The sequence below is a fragment of the Dreissena polymorpha genome, chromosome 13, assembly GCF_020536995.1.
Source record: "Dreissena polymorpha isolate Duluth1 chromosome 13, UMN_Dpol_1.0, whole genome shotgun sequence".
Lineage (NCBI taxonomy): Eukaryota > Metazoa > Mollusca > Bivalvia > Myida > Dreissenidae > Dreissena > Dreissena polymorpha.
The window spans coordinates 39938784-39962557 of NC_068367.1; the positions used below are offsets into that span (position 1 = coordinate 39938784).

The window sequence follows — 23774 nt, forward strand, 5'->3', positions numbered from 1 at the left end:
TTGACCTAGTGACCAGAAAATCAATAGGGGTCATCTGCGAGTCATGATAAATCTACCTATCAAGTTTCATGATCCTAGGAATAAGCGTTCTTCAGTTATCATCCAGAAACCATTTTACTATTTCCGGTCATCGTGACCTTGACCTTTGACATAGTGACCTGAAAATCAATAGGGGTCATCTGCGAGTCCTGATCAATCTACCTATCAAGTTTCATGATCCTAGGCCTAAGCGTTCTTGAGTTATCATCCGGAAACCATTTTACTATTTCGGGTCACTGTGACCTTGACCTTTGACCTAGTGACCTCAAAATCAATAGGGGTCATCTGCGAGTCCTGATCAATCTACCTATAAAGTTTCATGATCCTAGGCCTAAGCATTCTTGAGTTATCATCCGGAAACCATTTTACTATTTCGGGTCACTGTGACCTTGACCTTTGACCCAGTGACCTGAAAATCAATAGGGGTCATTTGCGAGTCATGATCAATCTACCTATCAAGTTTCATGATCCTAGGGCTAAGCGTTCTTGAGTTATCATCCGGAAACCATTTTACTATTTCGGGTCACCGTGACCTTGACCTTTGACCTAGTGACCTCAAAATCAATAGGGGTCATCTGCGAGTCATGATCAATGTACCTATGAAGTTTCATGATCCTAGGCCTAAGCGTTCTTGAGTTATCGTCTGACAACCACCTGGTGGACGGACAGACCGACAGACAGACCGACATGAGCAAAGCAATATACCCCCTCTTCTTCGAAGGGGGGCATAATAAATTTGAGATATATTTATCATGATTATGAGACAGTTCTTTCTATAAAAAAAAAAATAATAATAATTTTTTTTTAACTTCTGGAGGGGATTTTTTTTACAAAATGGGGGGAAAATATATGCTCTTTTTTAAGGGGAATGTGGCCGAATATCGGCTCCGAAATTGCCATAAAAAAACACTGAAAATCGTCCAATTGGGAAAAAATCAAGTTGTGAATTGTACCAATTAAAAATGGTATTTAATGACTTTGTTTAACTTTTGTCAGCTATAAATGACACAGGAAAGCAACATAAACTTTACTGCAGTAATGCACAAACAACAACATGCTATCAGATTACAGATGGCTACAGAGTTCTCCATTTGTATCTGCTTTAAATATATCAAGAATTAACAATTAAAGTCTTTATGATTTTAGCATTTTGTATTATTTCATTATTTTGCAAAGTACTGAGCAGATTAAGATATAATGGTCAGGACAAGTTGCTTTTTGTTCAGGACAAGTGAAATTTTGGTCTACTTGTCCAACCCACAGGTGGAAATAACGTACCTTGGATAGTATATGGGCCTAGAAGCCCAATATATTCAAATAACAAGGGCTGTTTGTAAAACATGCATGCCCCCCATATGGGCTGTCCGTTGTACTGGCAGCCATTGTGCGAATACGACTTTTGTCACTGTGACCTTGACCTTTGACCTAGTGACCTGAAAATCAATAGGGGTCATCTGCAAGTCACGATCAATGTACCAATGAAGTGTCATGATCCTAGGCAAAAGCGTTCTTGAGTTATCATCCGAAAATCATTTTACTATTTCTGGTCACCGTGACCTTGACCTTTGACCTTGTGACCTCAAAATCAATAAGGGTCATCTGTGAGTCATGATCAATCTACCTATGAAGTTTCATGATCCTAGGCATATGCGTTCTTGAGTTATCATCTGAAAATCATTTTACTATTTCGGGTCACCGTGACCTTGACCTTTGACCTAGTGACCTGAAAATCAATAGGGGTCATCTGCGAGTCATGATCAATGTACCTATGAAGTTTCATGATCCTATGCATATGCGTTCTTGAATGATCAGCCGAAATCATTTTACTATTTCGGGTCACCGTGACCTTGACCTTTGACCTAGTGACCTCAAAATCGATAGGGGTCATCTGCGAGTCATGATCAATCTACCCATTAAGTTTCATGATCCTAGGCGTATGCGTTCTTGAGTTATCATCCGGAAACCATTTTACTATTTCGGGTCACCATGACCTTGACCTTTGACCTAGTGACCTCAAAATCCCTAGGGGTCATCTGCGAGACATGATCAATCTACCCATGAAGTTTCATGATCCTAGGCGTATGCGTTCTTGAGTTATCATCCGGAAACCATTTTACTATTTTGGGTCACCGTGACCTTGACCTTTGACCTAGTGACCTCAAAATCAATAGAGGTCATCTGCAAGTCATGATCAATGTACCTATGAAGTTTCATGATCCTAGGCCCAAGCGTTCTTGAGTTATCTTCTGACAACCACCTGGTGGACGGACGGACCGACCGACTGACCGACCTACCGACCGACTGACCGACATGAGCAAAGCAATATACCCCCTCTTCTTCGAAGGGGGGCATAAATATATAAATTATGTTTAATGAGAGAAAAATTGACAAAGAGCCATGAAAAAATCCCCACCCTCTAATATTGGAATGATAACAAGGTTAGTGTTTTTCCCAAGAGGGCAAAGGGGCATGGCGCATCACTTTCAAAAAAGGCATTTTAATGCGCAGCTTAGGCAACAAGAAACCGTCGGAGACGGGTGATGCTCCCCAAAGTTTTTTTTGTCACAATATTGCACTATATATTCAGATAAAAGAAAACGTCTTGAGGGCACAGTAGTTGGGGGGACAAGAATATTTTTATATAAAATTTCAAAGGGCCATAACTCTGTGAAAAATCATCCGACTAGAACCCGCTGATAATATGCACATCTCCTCTTGGTAGTGAAGCTTCCCATAAAGTTTCATTGAATTCCGGTCATTAGTTGCAGAGAAATAGCCCTGACAAGAATTGCACTATATGTACAGTTAATGGAAAATTTCAAAGGGCCATAACTCTGTAAAAAATCATCCGACCAGAACCCGCTGATAATATGCACATCTTCTCTTGGTAGTGAAGCTTCCCATAAAGTTTCATTGAATTCCGGTCATTAGTTGCTGAGAAATAGCCCGGCCAAGAATTGCACTATATGTACAGTTAATGGAAAATTTCAAAGGGCCATAACTCTGTTAAAAATCATCCGACCAGAACCTGCTGATAATATGCACATCTCCTCTTGGTAGTGAAGCTTCCCATAAAGTTTCATTGAATTCCGGTCATTAGTTGCTGAGAAATAGCCCGGACAAAAATTGTGCACGGACGGACACACAAATTGACGGACGGACAGACGAAGCAGCGACTATATGCTCCTCCCAAAATTTTTGGGGAGAGCATAAAAAAAAAGTTATTGCATCAGAGGCAGTTGTGGGAAAAATATAAGCAATCACATCTAATAGTAATTGATGTATTTAACTTACTTTGTATATATAATTAATATTAATATATTTACCATGCAATGTCCATTTTTAAAAGCTCCATGCTGTTTCAGTAAACTGTACAGCACGACAAACATAATAAAGCAATATATGCATATGAATTCAGTTATACACAGATCCACTAACATATAAATGAAATCATGTTTGTTTTCACCCATTTTCTAACGATAATCATGTCAGATGTTTTAACTTTGCGAGTAAACTGAAGTCCGAACGCTAACAATTTGCAAACACTCGTTTACATGACATATCCTCTGCATAATTACTTATAAATATGTTGTTGGCATCTAAAACGTTTTATGCATTGTTGCTTATCACAGGCATTTCATTAATCCTTTTTAAATGTATGATCTCCATCGTTAATTCGATTGTTATTTTCCATTTTTGCCGAGTCACAATTTTATTTTCTGTGTAGTCCGCCAGCTTGTTAATTAAAATGATGTAAGCGACATGTGCGCATAGCAACGTCAACGTAACGTTGCATAATATGTCCGCCTTATACGCGATTCGGAGTATACGTTACAGTAATTGTTTCAATGATTAATTAAATACGATAACTAATAAGATTACACTTGTCTGTGTTTTGCAAAATTTAATTTCGCGTGAAATTAATGCTTTGAGATTATTGAATTATGCATGAAATGCACGGGATAACATCGAGGTTTTCATCAAGTCACCGAAGTAGCATGTCTTTCCGTGGCATCGGCCCTCTTAATGAATTCATACGAATTTTGGAAGTGAACAAATACAAAAACACGCATGTGTTATATGTCAATATGTAGTTAAATTTGTATTTTTGGACATAACAACGAAAACTGCATTTTAATCGGCCATGTTTTGACAAAATACTGGTTAGACTCAGCTCCCATTAGTAATCTGGTTCATCTACACCTTTGTCTCATTATATCGTCACTTCTGATTGGTTGTTAAGATGTGTTACTATGTTCACGTGCTTGTTCTAAAAATAGTAACTTAATGAAAAACCGAAACTCTTGCTCATTTTGTTTTTAAAATACTTTTACACTTTATTGAAAAATAAGCGGCATATTACACATTTGATAAAGCTACTATTAATCCATTAACAAACTACTTACTTGTGAGTTACGTAATTTAAAAATCATAGCATCACCTTGGAATAAACATGACCTACTTTCCAATGAATACCAGAAATCCTGAGAATGATCGTCGTAATAGTCATGGATAACCATCAAATACATTACAACTTCTTAAAATTGAAAAACATTAACTTTCCAGCACTTAATAAAGGTTTTTTGTTAAGGGGACGATACTATGAGGAGGGCCGATACGATAAAAGTAAGTGATAGATGTCCACGATTTTATCGTGGAAGAGTACGCATTAACGCTAAGTGTGCTCAATGTATAACAAAGCCACCGAAATTATCGATTGATATTGACACGGGGTTATTCACGCATGACTAAATCACAATCGCTGCCTTGGGGTCATTCTCTTATACTTGTCGGCTTAGAAGTTTGGTCAAGGAGCAATAAAGATGTTATCAATAAGGGCACAACAGCGGGTGATCATGAAAGGGCAGGGCGGCGGCCTTTGGAAAGGGCAGCGTGGCGCTAAATGGCCTTGAAAGGGCAGCGTGGCGCTACAAAAAAGGGAATGGCTAAAACAGCCCGGATAAAACACTAAAGGTCATTACTAGAATTTATCATAGACCTGTCTTCGCGGGCCGCAAAAATGTAAAAAATAGCTTTAATCCAAAGCATATCCTCCATTACCGTAAATTCACACCTTAACATTTAATGTCAATATTAAAATAATAACACATAAAAAACAAGAGGGCCTGAAAGGCCCAAAGTTGCTCACCTGAGATAACAAGATATTATTGGGACAAATCTTCTGACCAAGTTTCACGAAGATCGGAAAATAAATGTGGTCTCTAGAGTGTTAACAAGGTTTTTCTATAGCCATATAAGGAAAAATGCCCACCCCATGGCAGCAATGTTTTTCAACCAACCGGCATCATTTTTGAACTCATCCAAGATATTATCGGGATGAATCTTCTGACCAAGTTTCATGAAGATCGGACAGTAAATGTGGCCTCTAGAGTGTTAACAAGATTTTACTATAGCCATATAAGGAAAAATGTCCCGCCCCTTGGAAGCCATTTTTTTTAAGCAAACATAATTATTTTCGAACTCATTCAAGATATCATTGAGACCAATCTTCTGACCAAATTTCATGAAGATTGGACAATAAATGTTGCCTCTAGAGTGTTAACAAGGTTTTACTAAAGCCATATATAGCCATAAAAGGAAAAATGCCCCGCCCCTGGTGACCATGTTTTTTAAAGCAACCAAAACCATTTTCGAATTCATCCAAGATATCATTGGGACAAATCTTCTGACCAAGTTTCATGATGATCAGAAAATAAATGTGACCTCTAGAGTGTTAACAAGGTTTTACTATAGCCAAATAAGGAAAATTGCCCCGCCCCTGTGGTGGCCATGTTTTTCAACCAACTGGCATCATTTTTGAACTCGTCCAAGATATTATTGGGATGAATCTTCTGACCGAGTTTCATGAAGATCCGACTATAAATGTGGCCTCTAGAGTGTTAACAAGATCTTACTATAGCCTTATATAGCCATATAAGGAAAAATGCCCCGCACCTTGGCGGCCATGTTATTCAAGCAAACGTAACCATTTTCGAACTCATCCAAGATATCATTAAGACAAATCTTCTGACCAAATTTCATCAAGAGTGGACAATAAATGTGGCCTCTAGAGTGTTAACAAGGTTTTACTATATAAGGAAAACTGCCCCGCCCCCTGGCGGCCATGTTTTTCAACCACAGCATCATTTTCGAACTCGTCCAAGATATTATTGGGATGAATCTTCTGACCAAGTTTCATTAAGATTGGACAATAAATGTGGCCTCTAGAGTGTTAACAAGATTTTACATAGCAATATATAGCCATATAAGGAAAAATGCCCCGCCCCTTGGCAGCCATGTTTTTCAAGCAAAGGATACCATTTTTGAACTCATCAAAGATATCAGTGGGAAATATCTTCTGAGCAAGTTTCATGAAGATCGGAAAATAAATGTGGCCTCTAGAGTGTTAACAAGGTTTTACTATAGCCATATACGGAAAAATGCCCAGCAATGTTTTTCAAGCAAACGTAACCATTTTTGAACTCATCCAAGATATCATTGAAACCAATCTTCTGACCAAATTTCATGAAGATTGGACAATAAATGTGGCCTCTAGAGAGCGAACAAGGCAAATGTTGACGTCGCACAACGGACAACGCACGACGGACGAAAGGCGATCACAAAAGCTCACCATGAGCACATTGTGCTCAGGTGAGCTAACAAAAAAGAAATACAAATTAGATTAATTGTCATGGTCTAAGAAACACACAATAAATCATGTGTTGGAATTGTTCATGTTTTCGAAGTGTAACATTTCCATATATGGCAGTGCTACTACAACAGCAGACGACAACAAAAAATTGTGATATCTGATTTTTACTTAATATATATGAAATTCGATGGTCCGATAATATTGATGATAAGAAAATATGGTATTTTTGCTAATTAATTGTAATTCACACTTTTTACTTGTTTAAAACTCATTATTTTTCACAAATCTTCAATCGTTCCAATCCAGTAAACATTAATTTGCATATCGCCATGATCACGCATGTGCAGAAATAAATCTCGGTATCGGTTAAGTGACGAAAACAAAATATGCGAATCTAGGTTAGTCGCGAATTTAGGTGAGTCGACGATATATATCATATTAAAAGAAATTCAATATAATTCAAACTCAGAAACAAGTCCGGAAAGCCTCACCAAACAAAATTCCCTGATTTTTCACCGATTTCATGAACTTTTCCCAAATAAATGTATCCTGGTAAAAGCAACTTTTTGGAAAAACCCACTAATCTGCTGGTATCTCTATCTCTATCTCTCGGTTAATGTGCTGGGCCCCTCTGGGACATTGTCGCACAATTGTGAACTATGTACACGTGTGAAGGGAAGAACAATGGTTAAAAGCCGGATAAAAACATTTTGCTCCAGAGTTATATGAACAGCTCCCCCATCCTAGTCTTAAAGACATCTATGGATGGGGAAATGACCACCTGTTCTGGGAGACCATTCCAGAGGCGTATTCCAGTTGGGAAGAAGGAAAACTGGTAGGCATTGACGGTGGTGAATGGCACTATGAAGCGGTTTGCATGGCCTCTGGTGTGGACTCCTGCTGGAATAAGTAACACTTCTGGAATCGATGTCCACCAGGTTGTTTACGATCCTGTACATCATGACTACTTTTGCCGTTTGGCGTCTGGATTCAAGCGTTGGCCAACCGAGCTTGTTCATCATTGCAGTGACACTGCTGGTGTATCGGTAGTCGCCTGTGCAGAAGCGGGCATTTCTTCGTTGGACAGACTCCAATTTGTTGATGTTGGATCGGGTTTTGGGATCCCAAACAGATGCCGCATACTCAAGTACAAATAAACAAGACGCATTTATAATCCTTTCAAAATCGCACACGTATCAACCGTTATTATTTAAAGGAAGCTATCATTGGTTTATATTATGAACCAGCGTTGTTTGTACCGGGATGATTAGTGGTTTTTTCTAAACTCGTGCTTTTCCGGGATCAGTCTATTCCCTGACTGAAATAGTAAAAGTATTTTTCAGGTTTTCCCCGATTTCCATGTTGGCTGGGAACCCTGCTATGGGCTGCATAGTGCTTATTTTTGCTGCAGTGTACTGAGGGGAATGGGTGGACTAAACAGACGCCGAACTCTTTACGAAGCCAAAATTGCTTAACGATTTGCTTTTGACTTCACTAGGCTTTAATTTCTTTCTGTAATACTTACTATTTTGACTCATGGAGAATATTTCTGGAGGGAGCTAGATTTGAAGATTTATTTGACCAACTTAAAAACTGTCTTTGAGGCCGTTTTGACCAAAGTGGGGCCGTTTTGACCAAATTTGGGGCCGTTTTGACCAAGTTTTTGGTCATTTTGACTAGGGGCCGTTTTGACTTGGGGCCGTTTTGACTGTAAACCTATATTTATTTTCCCAATTTCATGAAAATGCCGATAAAATTCCCAATTCCAAAGCCATGAGCTATCTTCCCAACCTGGAAATGATCAAAAGATGTTGTTTTTCATCAGAAGGGTGTATGGTGCAGCTGAGAACCAGTAAATGTGAATCAGTGCAGTTCAAAAAGTGTGTTTTGTTTTTTATCTGATCAGTTATTTTTGATAATACATGATGATGTATGTATTACATGCTTTTTAATACTGAAAACATGTCTTTGTATAGATCTAACTTTTAAAATTATATTATAATATTACAATTTTTAATTCTTCATATTTTTTCTTCATTTAAATTTTAATTTAAAACAGAATATTATTTAATACAAAAAATGTCTTGGTACAGATCTAACTTCTTTAATTATATTATAACATTTTTTAACCTTCATATGTTTATTCTTCATTTAAATTATTATTTAATACAATTTTTTTTTATTTAATACAAAAAATGTATTGGCACAGATATAACTTCTTAAATTATATTATTGTAAAAATTTTAACACATTCATATATTTTTTTTTAATTATATTCATTTTAATTTATATTTTATACAAAAATATATATTTAAACTTTCATTAAATGTTTAACAAAACTAAAAATAGTTTTTGATCATGCAGGGCAGGGTTCGACATTAACTTTTTTTACAGCAAGACCGTCTGACCAGCTCCTCTTAAAATGTACTAGCCCGAACCTGATGTCTACTAGATCACAAATGACATAGCAAATGAACACAATTGTGTCATGTAACTGTTTAATCAGGATTTATCAGTAAATAATCAGTGAACACCAGATTTTTTTTGATGCATAGAGTAAAACAATAAAATAAAACTTTTTTTTGCTTTTCTCCGTCAAATTCAATCCATGGGAACTGACTCGATTTTCCATCTAGGATAAAATTGACATTTTCGTGTTTTTTCATATTTACGTTTCGTGTCAGTTTAAGCGTCGGATTCTTTTTTATTAACTGATTTGTCGGACGAAAATCTGAACTTGAACAAAGCCATTCTTTAAATTACATTCTCTTGTCTGCTACGAAAAAATGTTTACATTGACGATACCGATTTGCGATAGAAGTCGTAAAATCATGCTCTACAATTTTACGACACGAAAATCATTAATATTCATGACAACTTGACCAATGGAAACAAGCAATTTCTGCAGGAAGCTCTCCTTTGCGTCTAAAAATAGCGATGAATCATGTGAATGCTCCGCGTTTATTTAAATACACTAGTTTTGTTTTAATGTAAATAACGGATACGAGAGCAATTTTACACATTAAAAATAAAGGTTTTCACAGCAGTTAGTTATAGTTATATGAATCATTATAAAAATTTTTATGTACGACCAGTCGGACAAGCTAGCCCGCAGTTTTACTAGCCCAACCACCGATCTTACTAGACAATGTCTGTCGGACGTGCCTTAGTGTCGAACCCTGCAGGTTTTTTTTTCCTTCTTTGTGACCCGCCAAAAATCGGCCCTTTCCCCTCAGATTTTTTGTTCCCCTCAGCTGGTAAATTTTCCCCTAGATTTCATTTTCCCCTCCAAAAAAAAATAAAATAAAATAAAAAATAATTTTTTTTTATTTTTTTTTAAACCTTTAAATATATTAAATATATAAGTTAACCTGATCCAGTGTAGAAAATAGAAAAATATTGCATAATTAAATTTTCTGTTTCCTTGAATTTGTTTTAAAATCAGTTAAATATGCTGAATTGATTATTTAAGACTTTCCTTATTTTCCCCAAAAATCCGACGTTTTGTGTGATTTTTTCCCCCAAAATCCTGCGTTTCGCGCAATAATTTTCCCCTCAAAAAAGGCCAGGCCCTTTCCCCAAAATCAGATAAAAAACCCTGTGATGTATACCACAATATTATGAGTATTATATAATTTGTGTTACATTGTAATATATTGATAAAAATATGTTTATGTTACAATAACACAAAATAGGCAAGAAAAATTATACATTGAAGACGAATTTCATAAAATGCAGCAAAGACAAATTAGGGCCCGAGCTGATTGTGACAAAGATCTTAAACGAAGCATTTGTCTTTTTATTAGGATCGGAGTTAGTGTTAGTGTGTCGTATGAATAGATATTGTTGCAGGAAATTAAAATGATCTGTAAAACTTAATTTAGATTCACAACGTACATGCATGATATACATGCTGGCGAATTCAACTGTGCAGACATTTTCGATTTCAGAATTAAATATCTGGCTTATTTCGCATTTTTCGACACTTGTTCTTCTTAACTTTCATTTTAATTTATATTGAAATATATTAATATGTAACTTGTATAAGTTTTTTACACATTTTAATTTTAATTCATAAATATTTGACAAAATTCATTAATATTTGACAAAATCGTGCATACTCGCTTTAACTGCATTTTAAAATGTATGTTATAAAATGTTACAAAATTATATCCCTGTATAGTAGTCCAAATAATTAGACGTAATCTACCGATGTAAAGCGACCTCATATTTATAGGAGTACCCTGTATAGTAAACTCAATAAACAAACAAGGGCTGTTTGTAAAACGTGCATGCCCCCCATATGGGCTGTCTGTTGTAGTGGCAGCCATTGTGTGAATATGATTTTTGTCACTGTGACCTTGACCTTTGACCTCGTGACCTGAAAATCAATAGGGGTCATCTGCGGGTCACGATCAATGTACCTATGAAGTGTCATGATCCTAGGCAAAAGCGTTCTTGAGTTATCATCCGAAAATCATTTTACTATTTCGGGTCACCGTGACCTTGACCTTTGACCTTGTGACTTAAAAATCAATAGGGGGAATCTGCAAGTCATGATCAATCTACCTATGAAGTTTCATGATCCTAGGCGTATGCGTTCTTGAGTTATCATCCGAAAAACCATTTTACTATTTCTGGTCACCGTGACCTTGACCTTTGACCTAGTGACCTCAAAATCAATAGGGGTCATCTGCGAGTCATGATCAATGTACCCATGAAGTTTCATGATCCTAGGCCCAAGCGTTCTTGAGTTATCGTCTGACAACCACCTGGTGGACGGACAGACCGACCGACAGACCGACATGAGCAAAGCAATATACCCCCTCTTCTTCAGGGGGGCATAATTAGTATGTTTATGGAAAAAATTGGCTCCTTTTGGAGGAAATTTTGGTCAGATTTTTAGTAAAACAAGAAATGTGTCCACTGGACACGGATGCCCCCAACTGTAACTTTGTCACTACATAAAAGTATAACTGTGTAAACGCTTGGTAGAAGTTATTACTTTTTTCAAATCCTAAACGCAGATTTCGAACCTAAACGCGGACCCTAAGTTCAAGGTCAAGGTCACAGGGGTAAAAATTTGTGTGCGTATGGAAAGGCCTTGTCCATATACACATGCATGCCAAATATGAAATTGCTATCGGAAGCGACATAGAAGTTATGAGCATTTTTCGAAATCTAAACGCAAAGTGTGACGGACAGACGGACGGACAGACAAACGGACAGTCCGATCACTATATGCCCTCCGTTGGGGGCATGAAAATGTCTTAGACAAGGGCTGTTTGTAAAACATGCATGCCCCCCATATGGGCTCCCCGTTGTAGTGACAGCCATTGTGTGAATATGTTTTTTGTCACTGCGACCTTGACCTTTGACCTAGTGACCTGAAAATCAATAGGGGTCATCTGCCAGTCATGATCAATGTACCTATGAAGTTTCATGATCCTAGCCATAAGCGTTCTTGAGTTATCATCCGGAAACCATTTTACTATTTTGGGTCACTGTGATCTTGACCTTTGACCTAGTTACCTGAAAATCAATAGGGGTCATCTGCGAGTCATGATCAATCTACCTATCAAGTTTCATGATCCTAGAAATAAGCATTCTTCAGTTATCATTCCGAAACCATTTTACTATTTCGGGTCACCGTGAACTTGACCTTTGACCTAGTGACCTCAAAATCGATAGGGGTCATCTGCGAGTCATGATCAATGTAACTATGAAGTTTCATGATCCTAGGCATAAGCGTTCTTGAGTTATCATCCGGAAACCATTTTACTATTTCGGGTCACCATGACCTTGACCTTTGACCTAGTGACCTCAAAATAAATAGGGGTCATCTGCAAGTCATGATCAATGTACCTATGAAGTTTCATGATTGTAGCCATTAGCGTTCTTGAGTTATCATCCGGAAACCATTTTACTATTTCAGGTCACCGTGACCTTGACCTTTGACCTAGTGACCTGAAAATCAATAGGGGTCATCTGCGAGTCATGATCAATGTACCTATGAAGTTTCATAATCCTAGGTTCTTGAGTTATCATCCGGAAACCATTTTACTATTTCGGGTCACTGTGACCTTGACCTTTGACCTAGTGACCTGAAAATCAAGAGGGGTCATTTGCGAGTCATGGTCAATCTACCTATCAAGTTTCATGATCCTAGGCCTAAGCATTCTTGAGTTATCATCCGGAAACATTTTACTATTTCGGGTCACTGTGACCTTGACCTTTGACCTAGTGACCTGAAAATCAATAGGGGTCATCTGCGAGTCATGATCAATCTACCTATCAAGTTTCATGATCCTAGGCCTAAGCGTTCTTGAGTTATCATCCGGAAACCATTTTACTATTTTGGGTCACCGTGACCTTGACCTAGTTACCTCATAATCAATAGGGGTCATCTGCGAGTCATGATCAATGTACCTATGAAGTTTCATGATCCTAGGCGTATGCGTTCTTGAGTTATCATTCAAAAACCATTTTACTATTTCTGGTCACCGTGACCTTGACCTTTGACCTAGTGACCTCAAAATCAATAGGGGTCATCTGCAAGTCATGATCAATGTACCTATGAAGTTTCATGATTGTAGCCATTAGCGTTCTTGAGTTATCATCCGGAAACCATTTTACTATTTCAGGTCACCATGACCTTGACCTTTGATATAGTGACCTGAAAATCAATAGGGGTCAACTGAGAGTCATGATCAATCTACCTATCAAGTTTCATGATCCTAGGCATGAGCTTTCTTGAGTTATCATCCGGAAACCATTTTACTATTTTGGGTCACCGTGACCTTGACCTTTGACCTAGTGACCTGAAAATCAATAGGGGTCATCTGCGAGTCATGATCAATGTACCTATGAAGTTTCATGATCCTAGGCATGAGGGTTCTTGAGTTATCATCCGGAAACCATTTTACTATTTCGGGTCACTGTGACCTTGACCTTTGACCTAGTGACCTGAAAATCAAGAGGGGTCATTTGCGAGTCATGATCAATCTACCTATCAAGTTTCATGATCCTAGGCCTAAGCATTCTTGAGTTATCATCTGGAAACCATTTTACTATTTCGGGTCACTGTGACCTTGACCTTTGACCTAGTGACCTGAAAATCAATAGGGGTCATCTGCGAGTCATGATCAATCTACCTATCAAGTTTCATGATCCTAGGCCTAAGCGTTCTTGAGTTATCATCCGGAAACCATTTTACTATTTTGGGTCACCGTGACCTTGACCTTTGACCTAGTTACCTCATAATCAATAGGGGTCATCTGCGAGTCATGATCAATGTACCTATGAAGTTTCATGATCCTAGGCGTATGTGTTCTTGAGTTATCATTCAAAAACCATTTTACTATTTCTGGTCACCATGACTTTGACCTTTGACCTAGTGACCTCAAAATCAATAGGGGTCATCTGCAAGTCATGATCAATGTACCTATGAAGTTTCATGATCCTAGGCCCAAGCGTTCTTGAGTTATCGTCTGACAACCACCTGGTGGACGGACCGACCGACAGACCGACCGACATGAGCAAAGCAATATACCCCCTCTTCTTCGAATGGGGACATAAATATCAAAATAAATCAGAAAGTCACATAAACTAGAGAGCGGACAACATGCTTAATCCTTGAAATGCACTAAGTGACCCCGTGACCTAGTTTTAGACCTGGCATGACCCATATTCGAACTTGAACTTGATATTGTCTTAATACAACTTCTTACCAAGTTTAGTAAAGATCAGATGAAAACTACTTCAATTAGAGAGCGGACACCATGCTAAATCCTTGAAATGCACTAAGTGACCCAGTGACCTAGTTTTTGACCGGGCATGACCCATATTCGAACTTGACCTAGATATTGTCTTGATACAACTTCTGACCAAGTTTAGTAAAGATCAGATGAAAACTACTTCAATTAGAGAGCGGACACCATGCTAAATCCTTGAAATGCACTAAGTGACCCCGTGACCTAGTTTTTGACCCGGCATGACCCATATTCAAACTTGACCTAGATATTGTCTGGAAACAACTTCTGACCAAGTTTGGTAAAGATCGGATGAAAACTATTTGAATTAGAGAGCGGACACGAAGTGTGACCGACCGACCGACCGACTGACAGTGCGAAAACTATATACCCCCTTTTCTTCCAAATGGGGGCATAAAAAGTACTCTTATAAATATGAGGTCCATTATACATTGATAGATTACGTCAAATTATTTGGACAAGAAAAAAGTTATTTTCTGTCAATGGGAGCCAGCCTGTAATAAGAGTAGCCTGTAATAGGCTGTAATTTATTATTATCTTCTATACCTAGTTCTTCTTGAATGCTCTGAGCTTTTATGAGTAGGTACGTACAGGACCTGGAGGGTCAATAGCTGGGAGTTGGATTATTGCAACTACTTCTATACCCACTCATTTAAAAATCGCACATCCTTAATAACCGTTCTTATTTAATGAAAATATAATTGGTTCATCAAATTCTAATTAAAATAGCAATAACCACGCACCTGCTATGCAAATTATTGCGCAATCGGTGTTCAGGCAAAAAGTTGACCGAAAAATGTGGGGTGTTTTTAATGCTTCACTACGAGCATAAAAGAAGTAATCCTAATGAAAAATTTGCATATGTGGGAGGAGATATGTCCAAATAAGCGGTATCTGACCTTGCCATGACCGGAAAAGAAAAAATCATTGCTCAAAAGTTAAAGTAAAAAATTCGAAGGCCAATATTTTGCAGAAAGAAGGCAGATTCACTTGAAATTTAGCTTTTAATAAATCAATTATTGTTTTTTTAATAAATCCTAACCATTTGAATCAGGTATATGCGCGTGAAATAATATATATTTATTTTTTTCCAACACCACTATACCTGTGCAGTAGTTCTGGCTTCCATAACTTTAAATGTCGCTTTTTATGATTTTTGACTGGCGCGACTTTATAGTTATGGACTAACTCCAATAGAAAAGTCAACCAGAAATTCCCGAAAAGTTGACAGGTAACAAAGACCGGTCCAAAACAGCTTTTAAATGCAGTTATTGGCTCAAATCAACCACTTGATTGGAAAGATTGACATTTTTCACATTTAACTGATATATTCTTTCACAAAATACTATCTTAAACATTTAAAATTTATCTATTCTGCTCTTACATATCGAGAAAAACAGCGATGTGACAGACTTTCTTGAAATGCGAATCTCCCGAGATTTCACGGTCATATGACGTTATTTCTATTTTTAGTAACATACCATGGGCAGGTATAAAACCCGGAAATATCCGGAAAACCCAGAAATCTTTAAGGTAAAACCCGGAACCAATATAAATGGTTATAACTTCATTATTATTCGTCCGATATTAATTATAATGGTACCGTTGTAAAGAAGATCCTCTACAGATTCTAACCATATCAAAATAGTTTATGGCAGGGTCGTAGTCGGCCTGTAAATCGCGGACAAAGTCGGCCTGTTTTAACGGTTTTTTTTACACACGCAAATGCCGTAAAGAAAACCCGGAACCGATATAAATGGTTATAACTTCATTATTATTCGTCCAATATTAATTATAATGGTACCGTTGTAAAGAAGATCCTCTACAGATTCTAACCATATGAAAATATTTTATGGCAGGATCGTAGTCGGCCTGTAAATCGCGGACAAAGTCGGCCTGTTTAAACGGGTTTTTTTTACACACGCAAATGCCGTAAAGAAAACCCGGAACCGATATAAATGGTTCTAAATGCATTATTATTCGTCCGATATTAATTGTAATGGTACCGTTGTAAAGAAGATCCTCTACAGTTTCTAATTATATATAAAATATTTTATGGCAGGGTCAGAGTCCGCCTATAAATCCCGGTCAAAGTCAGCCTGTTTTAACGTGTTTTTTTTTGCTTTAGATTCACATGTTTGTTTTTTAAGATATGAAAGATGCAAATGTGTCTAACTTATATTGTTTTCTGGTCTTTAAGCTATCTTATATATGTGACTACGTGCTATTTTGTTGGAGAAATGAAAGATTCAAATGTGTCTTATTTATATTTTATCCATGTATCGTGTGTATTCAGTGTCATGCGAAAATATATGTTATTTCTTAATTTCCACCTTCACACTTTATTAGCGCCGTCTTTAATTAGTTCATTAAATTAATTAATTTAATATAATGTGCAACGGTGAGGTGGATCAATGCTCGTTGTTAATTTAAATTACACACCACTTCAGCAATAAATGAAATCAGTTATTTTGGCTGTAAAACCATTTTTTTCCGTACAGTAGCCATGTTCCTGTGTATTGAGCTGATAAGATCACCACAGCAAGTTGCTAATACACAGTGTAGACTTAAACGAAATTGGTTATTTTGACTGTAAATCCAATTTTTCCAGTACAGTAGCCATTATGGCCATGTTCCTGTGTATTGAGCTGATACGATAACCACGGCAGGTTGCTAATACACAGTGTAGACTTCCCCTGTTTTATTATAGTATTTGTTATTTACCTGCTTGGAATAAATGACGTGTATTCATTCGGGTCTGATGGCGTTTTGTTAAAGGTCATTTAATGCAGAAAAGCTAGTTTTCTGACATAATTTTTCAATCATTTAAATTAAAAAAAAAATAATGAAACAATGAATGTGTAATTTAATTCTCAACTCTCGCTTAACTCAACGTTCAATGGGACGCGCATAGTTCTTTTTATAAATTATGTACAAATATAATATGCTATACATTGTTGTTTATTTACTCAAGAAGTACCAGAAAGAAGCATTGTTATGTATAAAGCGCTTTACTTTTTCAAAATACTACATTAAATAAAGAAATATCGTATTTTTTGTTAAGTGTACGTGCAAGTGTAAGTGAATACCTGGTTCTATCGCTAAAAGAAGACCAACGCCAGAAGATTTCGAAGGACAACAAGTGACGCAACACTGGACACAATACTTGTGACGTTAAACACTATAGAGTAGATGCAGCCGTTCAACTGTTTGACGTGCGTAGATAACGCATTTGGAATGATACTTCCGAGGCCTAAGACATCAAGGAGAACACTGCTATAGTTAATACCTCGTGAGCATTATGGCCAATAGAAGATCTTAATGTCCCGAGAGAAATGAAGACGCTGGGGCCATCAACAAAAGTACAAACGACAACGAAAACAACAACAACGATGAATACAACGGAAACGACAATCGACGACGCAAGTTAAACATCGGAAAGCAGAGCTGAATCAACAAACGCATTCCAATTGCCACGGGCGAATCCACACTCGGCTTATCTTCATGACGGCGGCAATGACTTCAATGAAACATCGTATTCGACAAACATTTTGGAAACGTTGTGTTGTGTTAATAAGCAGAAATAAAACGCAAAGAAATCAGAAATGAACTTTGTTGGTTACTGTGTCTTTTCCACGAACGATACGCAATTACGCTACATATGCGAATGATCACGTGCATGATTCGGATATACTGGCTTGTCTATGATACGCTGTAGTGATATACTGTAATGTGCCTGAACAATTAACAGTCCATGTACTGTCTGACGACTTATCTGAATGCGAGAGTTTATTGGTGATAATACAATTGCAGATTATCGATTTAAAGTTCAAACCATTTGAAATGAAATAACGTTTGAATAATTCTGCAAATTTTAAGGGCCAGAATTTCTAAGTACATAAGACGCTCTGTTATTGGTTTTCCTACTTGGCCAACATTTAATGCCAACAATCATTGTAAAATAAGTTTTATGATGATATATTTTCAAGTATTTTAGGTTATTTGTTGCTATGTTAATTTGGCATAGTAACAAGCATTGGAAATAAGATACATGAATCAGCTGAAATATGGACACTATAAAAGATAGAACTAAGCAAATCAACTGATGAATAAGCATGATCAACATGTCCCCATACCGGCTGGTTCTGTTGAATCCCCTTCCTCAATGATCTCCACAAAGTTGGATGGGAACATGCCCTGCTTGCCGTTCACTATCCCCTCCCACCAACCTTCCTCCTCCTACAACAGAGGGCAGACGTTAGCATTCAATAGCTATCGTAAATGCTTCAAAAACCGGGTAACCACTAAAAGTAAAATGTGCAAATCGGGTTTGTTTGCATGGCTAAAAGTGAGGAAGGTTGAAAAAGCCTGAAAAAAAAACCTGGGGGCTGGAAGGCCCCTGGTCAGCTCCAGGGCGATGCCCTGGTTGGGGGCCCAGGGGGCCTTCCGGAAGCTCCTGGAAAATAGCATTTTAGATGGCCAAGGAATTCACTATCCTGGCTTTAAATCTGGAACAAAAATTAAGTCCAGAAATTAATATTAGAATTTAGAATGAGTGAGAGAAAAAATCATATCTTATACACTATATTGCATTTTTATACAGCTGCAGACCATTTATTGTTTCTTGTCTTCATAAGCTTCAAAGCTTACCTTTTACCAAAAACAAATTTTTAAAGTTAAAAATTTAAAGAATTCAAATCAGAACCAATTGATGGAAAATTTACACATATCACTATATCTATTTATAAAGAAACAACGATATTGTTTGGTGAAGACACACATCACTTTATGGATTGTTGGAACAAATTTCACTTTAAATTAATAGCAGCGCTTCCGTTAGCTTTTATAAGTTGGAAGTCCTGACTTCCAAGCCTAAAATTGTGGACGTCCCAGACATAAATTTTGAAGTCCTACTTTTATTTCAGAAGTTTAATATAGGTACATGTTCCAAATCTATCCATTACCCAATAATCCAGTATTATTACGATTTCTATTTTAAAAACCAAAATTCGGCCAATATTGACATCCGCCATTTTACGCAAGTGCATTTAAAAATTGAATTGTGGGATGGGGGAATTCCCATGCGTAAATCACGTGACGCGATTTGAGCGCATAGAGCTCTGTTCATATTTAGTATTGACGACAAATCAACGACTGAATTTAAAATGTTACATGTACCTCCTTTCAGAAAAGTTTGCCTAAGTGAAAGCAAATTTCGGAGAATAAAAACGCGTCTTTCTTTAAATTTTACGGAGTACACTTCATTCCGAATCGCGATATAACTTGTCAGGTCGTTCATTCACGTAGACCAATATATATGCATAGTTAGGCAATCTCAAAACACGTTATTTAACTATTTATTGCATTATGTGTTACAGCCATTGATATAACAAAATACATTATTCAATTTTAGTATTTTAAAATTAAACGTGTTATCCGAAATAATTTCAAGATTTTATTATTCATGGAAAGTTAAGAAAATTCTAGCAAAAAATTAAACATTTCTCGTGTATTTCGTGTACAAATGGAAATCATGCGAAAATTAGACTTCATGTACAACATCACGTCATTCTTTCTCTGGGAAATCGTGGACTTAAATATTTTATTGCTGAATAAAAACTTCGTAATATTATTGTATATAGCTTCACGTGGGGTCGGCGTGTATTCGGCTGCCTGAGCCCTGATTGGCTGATGCGCTTACCAAGAAGAATTTGATTGACAGCTGGAAAAATCAATATTAGCCACTCGCTGAGAATTTCATTGAAAACAGTACCTCTTAGGTGGACTTAACTGTCTGAATAACCCGATTTACTGTTGACATTTGTAAGTGCAGTGTACGCATCTTTTTAAAGATTCTTTAGATCTCAGTTTCGATTGGAAATATTCGCGGACCAGCGCACCACCTACCCCCCCCCCCAAACTTTCTCATTGATTCTGGACGAATTGAGAGATCGACCTCCGGGGCTTAAAAAAAGGAACACTTTTAGCCATGTGTTTGTCATCTGCATACTCGATTCTTACTCCTCTCCAACACCACCAGTCAATAGATTGTTAGCAATCAATAGCTATCTTTAGATTGTTAGCAATCAATAGCTATCTTTAGATGGTTATCAATCAATAGCTATCTTTAGATTGTTAGCAATCAATAGCTATCTTTAGATTGTTAGCAATCAATAGCTATCTTTAGATTGTTAGCAATCAATAGCTAACTTTAGATTGTTAGCAATCAATAGCTATCTTTAGATTGTTAGCAATTAATAGCTATCTTAAGTACTACATCAACCTGTTAATTACTTAAGGGGAAAATATCAACATCTGGTATTTTTGTGAATTGCATGATCCCTATTCATCTGCTTAGAAAACATGAGTATAAAAATGTCATTAAAGAAGGAAGACATTAAAAATATAAACATTCAAACCAATTCACAGGTTCCCAAAATGGTGAAGAGGTGGCCGTAAAATATCTACTGAACATTGTCAACAAGAGGGCCATGATGGCCCTGTATCGCTCCACTGTTTTTTTCTTTGCGGAAAAAACTTGTAATGCGCATGGGTTGAAATGTACTCAAGCATGTGACTTTCTCTTTCTATCCCTCGTCCCACTGGGCGCATAAAGTTGGAAGGGTGAGCATTTTTATATATGGAAAAAGTTACTATCGTGTTAACTAAACAGACAAAAAAGCCCGGGAATTGTTGCACAGGTCCTTTGCTTATAACTTAGGTACATTTATCTCTCCAAAAGATATTGTCGTTCTTTCTATTTCACATATTTTTAGATGCTGAAGATCAAATCTACGCATTTGATTTGAAACAGATTCAAAAGACCCATAGGAATCAAAATTCCTTAACCCTTTACCAAACAACACATTTGGACTTCCCAATTTGAAAGAGGTTGCAGACGTCAATTGAATTAAAATGGAATGTGAAGGAAATGATCAGGTAGGGTAGAAATCATTGTGATAAAAGGAGAAATTGCTCATCAACCCACACATCCCTAAGACCCACAGGCCTGAGAATATTATGATAATCTAAAGATTATTTCTTTATATTTATAAATGTATTTAATTAAGTAATACATTTGACTTCTAAGATCAATTCATAACTTGTATTGAGAAAACTATAAAATGGTCAGAAATATATATGGATTGTTGAGCAATTGACAATCATTTCAACAATTCATGATCAGTCACTATTCACAAATGGAACAATGAATCATTAGTTATTAAAAAGCAGCATATACGATAGTTAAGAACATTGCACTTCATTAATTTCAACACCTTCTCTTGGATACAAAGTTTGAGTTTACCGTGCAGTATCATATATTGACTTCCTTGAAATAATTATGTTCATGGAAGTTGTGTTTTTAAAATCAATAATATATTATAAAACTGGTTTTAACACTACAAAAAAGACATGAAATTAACATGTCATCCAAAATATTTTCATCCGGATATATGGTCACTTTCGACATATTTAAATAAAACCCGACTTTTTTCAGTTTATAAGAAAAAAATTCATAACACATGTTCTTACTTCAATGCCTTTGTAAGCAGTCACCATCTGACCTAAAATGGCACTAAATGACAGGGTTTTATCTCATGTTTACAAGATGTTGATGTTGTTGTTGGTCACAGCCAAACGGCCGCAGTAATCTCCACTGGTAAACGTCATATGTTCAGTTTTGTGACCCCCGGGGGCCGGGTCAAATTTGAGCCCAGGGGAATATTTGAACAAATTTGGTAGAGGACTATTAGATATCACTACATACCAAATTTAGTAGCCCTAGGCTCTATAATTAAGAACAAGAAGATTTTTAAAAGTTTGCACAAAATAGGCCTTATTTAAGCATATGTTCATTTTGTGACCCCTGGGGCAAGGTCAAATTTGTTCCTAGGGGCATAATTTGAACAAACTAAGTAGAGAACTATTAGATGTCACTACCTACCGAATTTGGTAGAAATAGGGCCCAATGGTTATGGACAATATTTTTATAGTTTGCTCAAAATGGGCCCAATATAAGCATTATGTTCAATTTGTGACCCCTCGGGAACGGTCAAATTTGATCCAGGGGCTTAATTTGAAACAAACTTGGTAGAGGACTATAAGATGTCATTACATACCAAATTTGGTAGCCCTATGCCATACAGTTATGGACAAGAAGATTTTTAAAGTTTGCACAAAATAGGCCTTATATAAGCAAATTTTCGATTTTTTGACCCCCCAGGGCAGGGTCAAATTTGACCCCAGGGGCATAATTTGAACAAACTTGGTAGAGGACTATTAGATGTCACTTCATTCCAAATTTGGTAGATCTAGGCCCAATGGTTATGGACGAGAAGATTTTTTAAGTTTTCACAAAATAGGCCTTATTAAGCAAATTTTTCAATGTTTTGACCCCCCGGGGCAGGGTCAAATTTGACCCCCAGGGGCATAATTTGAACAAACTTGGTAGAGGACTATAAGATGTCACTACATACCAAATTTGGTAGCCCTTGGCCCAATGGTTATGGACAAGAAGATTTTTAAAGTTTACACAAAATAGGGCCTTATATAAGCAAATGTTCAATTTTTTGACCTCCCGGGGCAGGGTCAAATTAGACCCAAGGGGCTTAATTTGAACAAACTTGATAGAGGACAATAAGATGTCACTACATACAAAATTTGGTAGCCCTAGGCCCAATGGTTATGGACAAGAGATTTTTAAAGTTTGGCACAAAATAGGCCTTATATAAGAAAATTTTCAATTTTTTAAACCCCCTGGGGCAGGGTCAAATTTGACCCCAGGGGCATAATTGAACAAACTTGGTAAAGGACTATAAGATGTCACTACATACCAAATTTGGTAGCCCTAGGCCTAATGGTTATGGCAAAGAGATTTTTAAAGTTTGCACAAAATAGGCCTTATATAAGCAAATTTTCAATTTTTTAACCCCCCGGGGCAGGGTCAAAATTTGACCCCAGGGGCATAATTTGAACAAACTTGGTAAAGGACTATAAGATGTCACTACATACCAAATTTGGTAGCCCTAGGCCTAATGGTTATGGACAAGAAGATTTTTAAAGCTTGCACAAATAGGCCTTATATAAGCAAATTTTCAATTTTTTAACCCCCCGGGGCAGGGTCAAATTTGACCCCAGGGGCATAATTTTCACAAACTTGGTAGAGGACAATAAGATGTCACTACATACCAAATTTTGTAGCCCTATGCCATACGGTTATGGACAAGAAGATTTTAAAGTTGCACAAATAGGCCTTATATAAGCAAATTTTCAATGTTTTGACCCCCCGGGGCAGGGTAAAATTTAACCCC

The 23774-nt window shown here is 37.0% G+C and overlaps 1 long non-coding RNA gene across 3 annotated transcripts; it reads right to left on the reverse strand.

Annotated features, from left to right (window-relative positions):
* Positions 1 to 53: 53 nt before the first annotated feature.
* On the reverse strand, positions 54 to 14267 carry LOC127855492 (uncharacterized). 3 transcript variants are annotated; one of them, XR_008037565.1, is made up of 3 exons: positions 13202 to 13405; positions 12919 to 13063; positions 54 to 572 (listed from the first exon to the last, which is right to left on the reverse strand). It is a non-coding gene; the product is annotated as an uncharacterized LOC127855492 (long non-coding RNA). The 3 variants fall into 3 exon arrangements; XR_008037564.1 differs by lacking the exon at positions 13202 to 13405 and adding an exon at positions 14078 to 14267 and having other exon boundaries at positions 55 to 572; positions 12919 to 13069; XR_008037566.1 differs by lacking the exons at positions 12919 to 13063; positions 13202 to 13405 and adding exons at positions 13701 to 13932; positions 14078 to 14267 and having other exon boundaries at positions 66 to 346.
* Positions 14268 to 23774: the final 9507 nt, after the last annotated feature.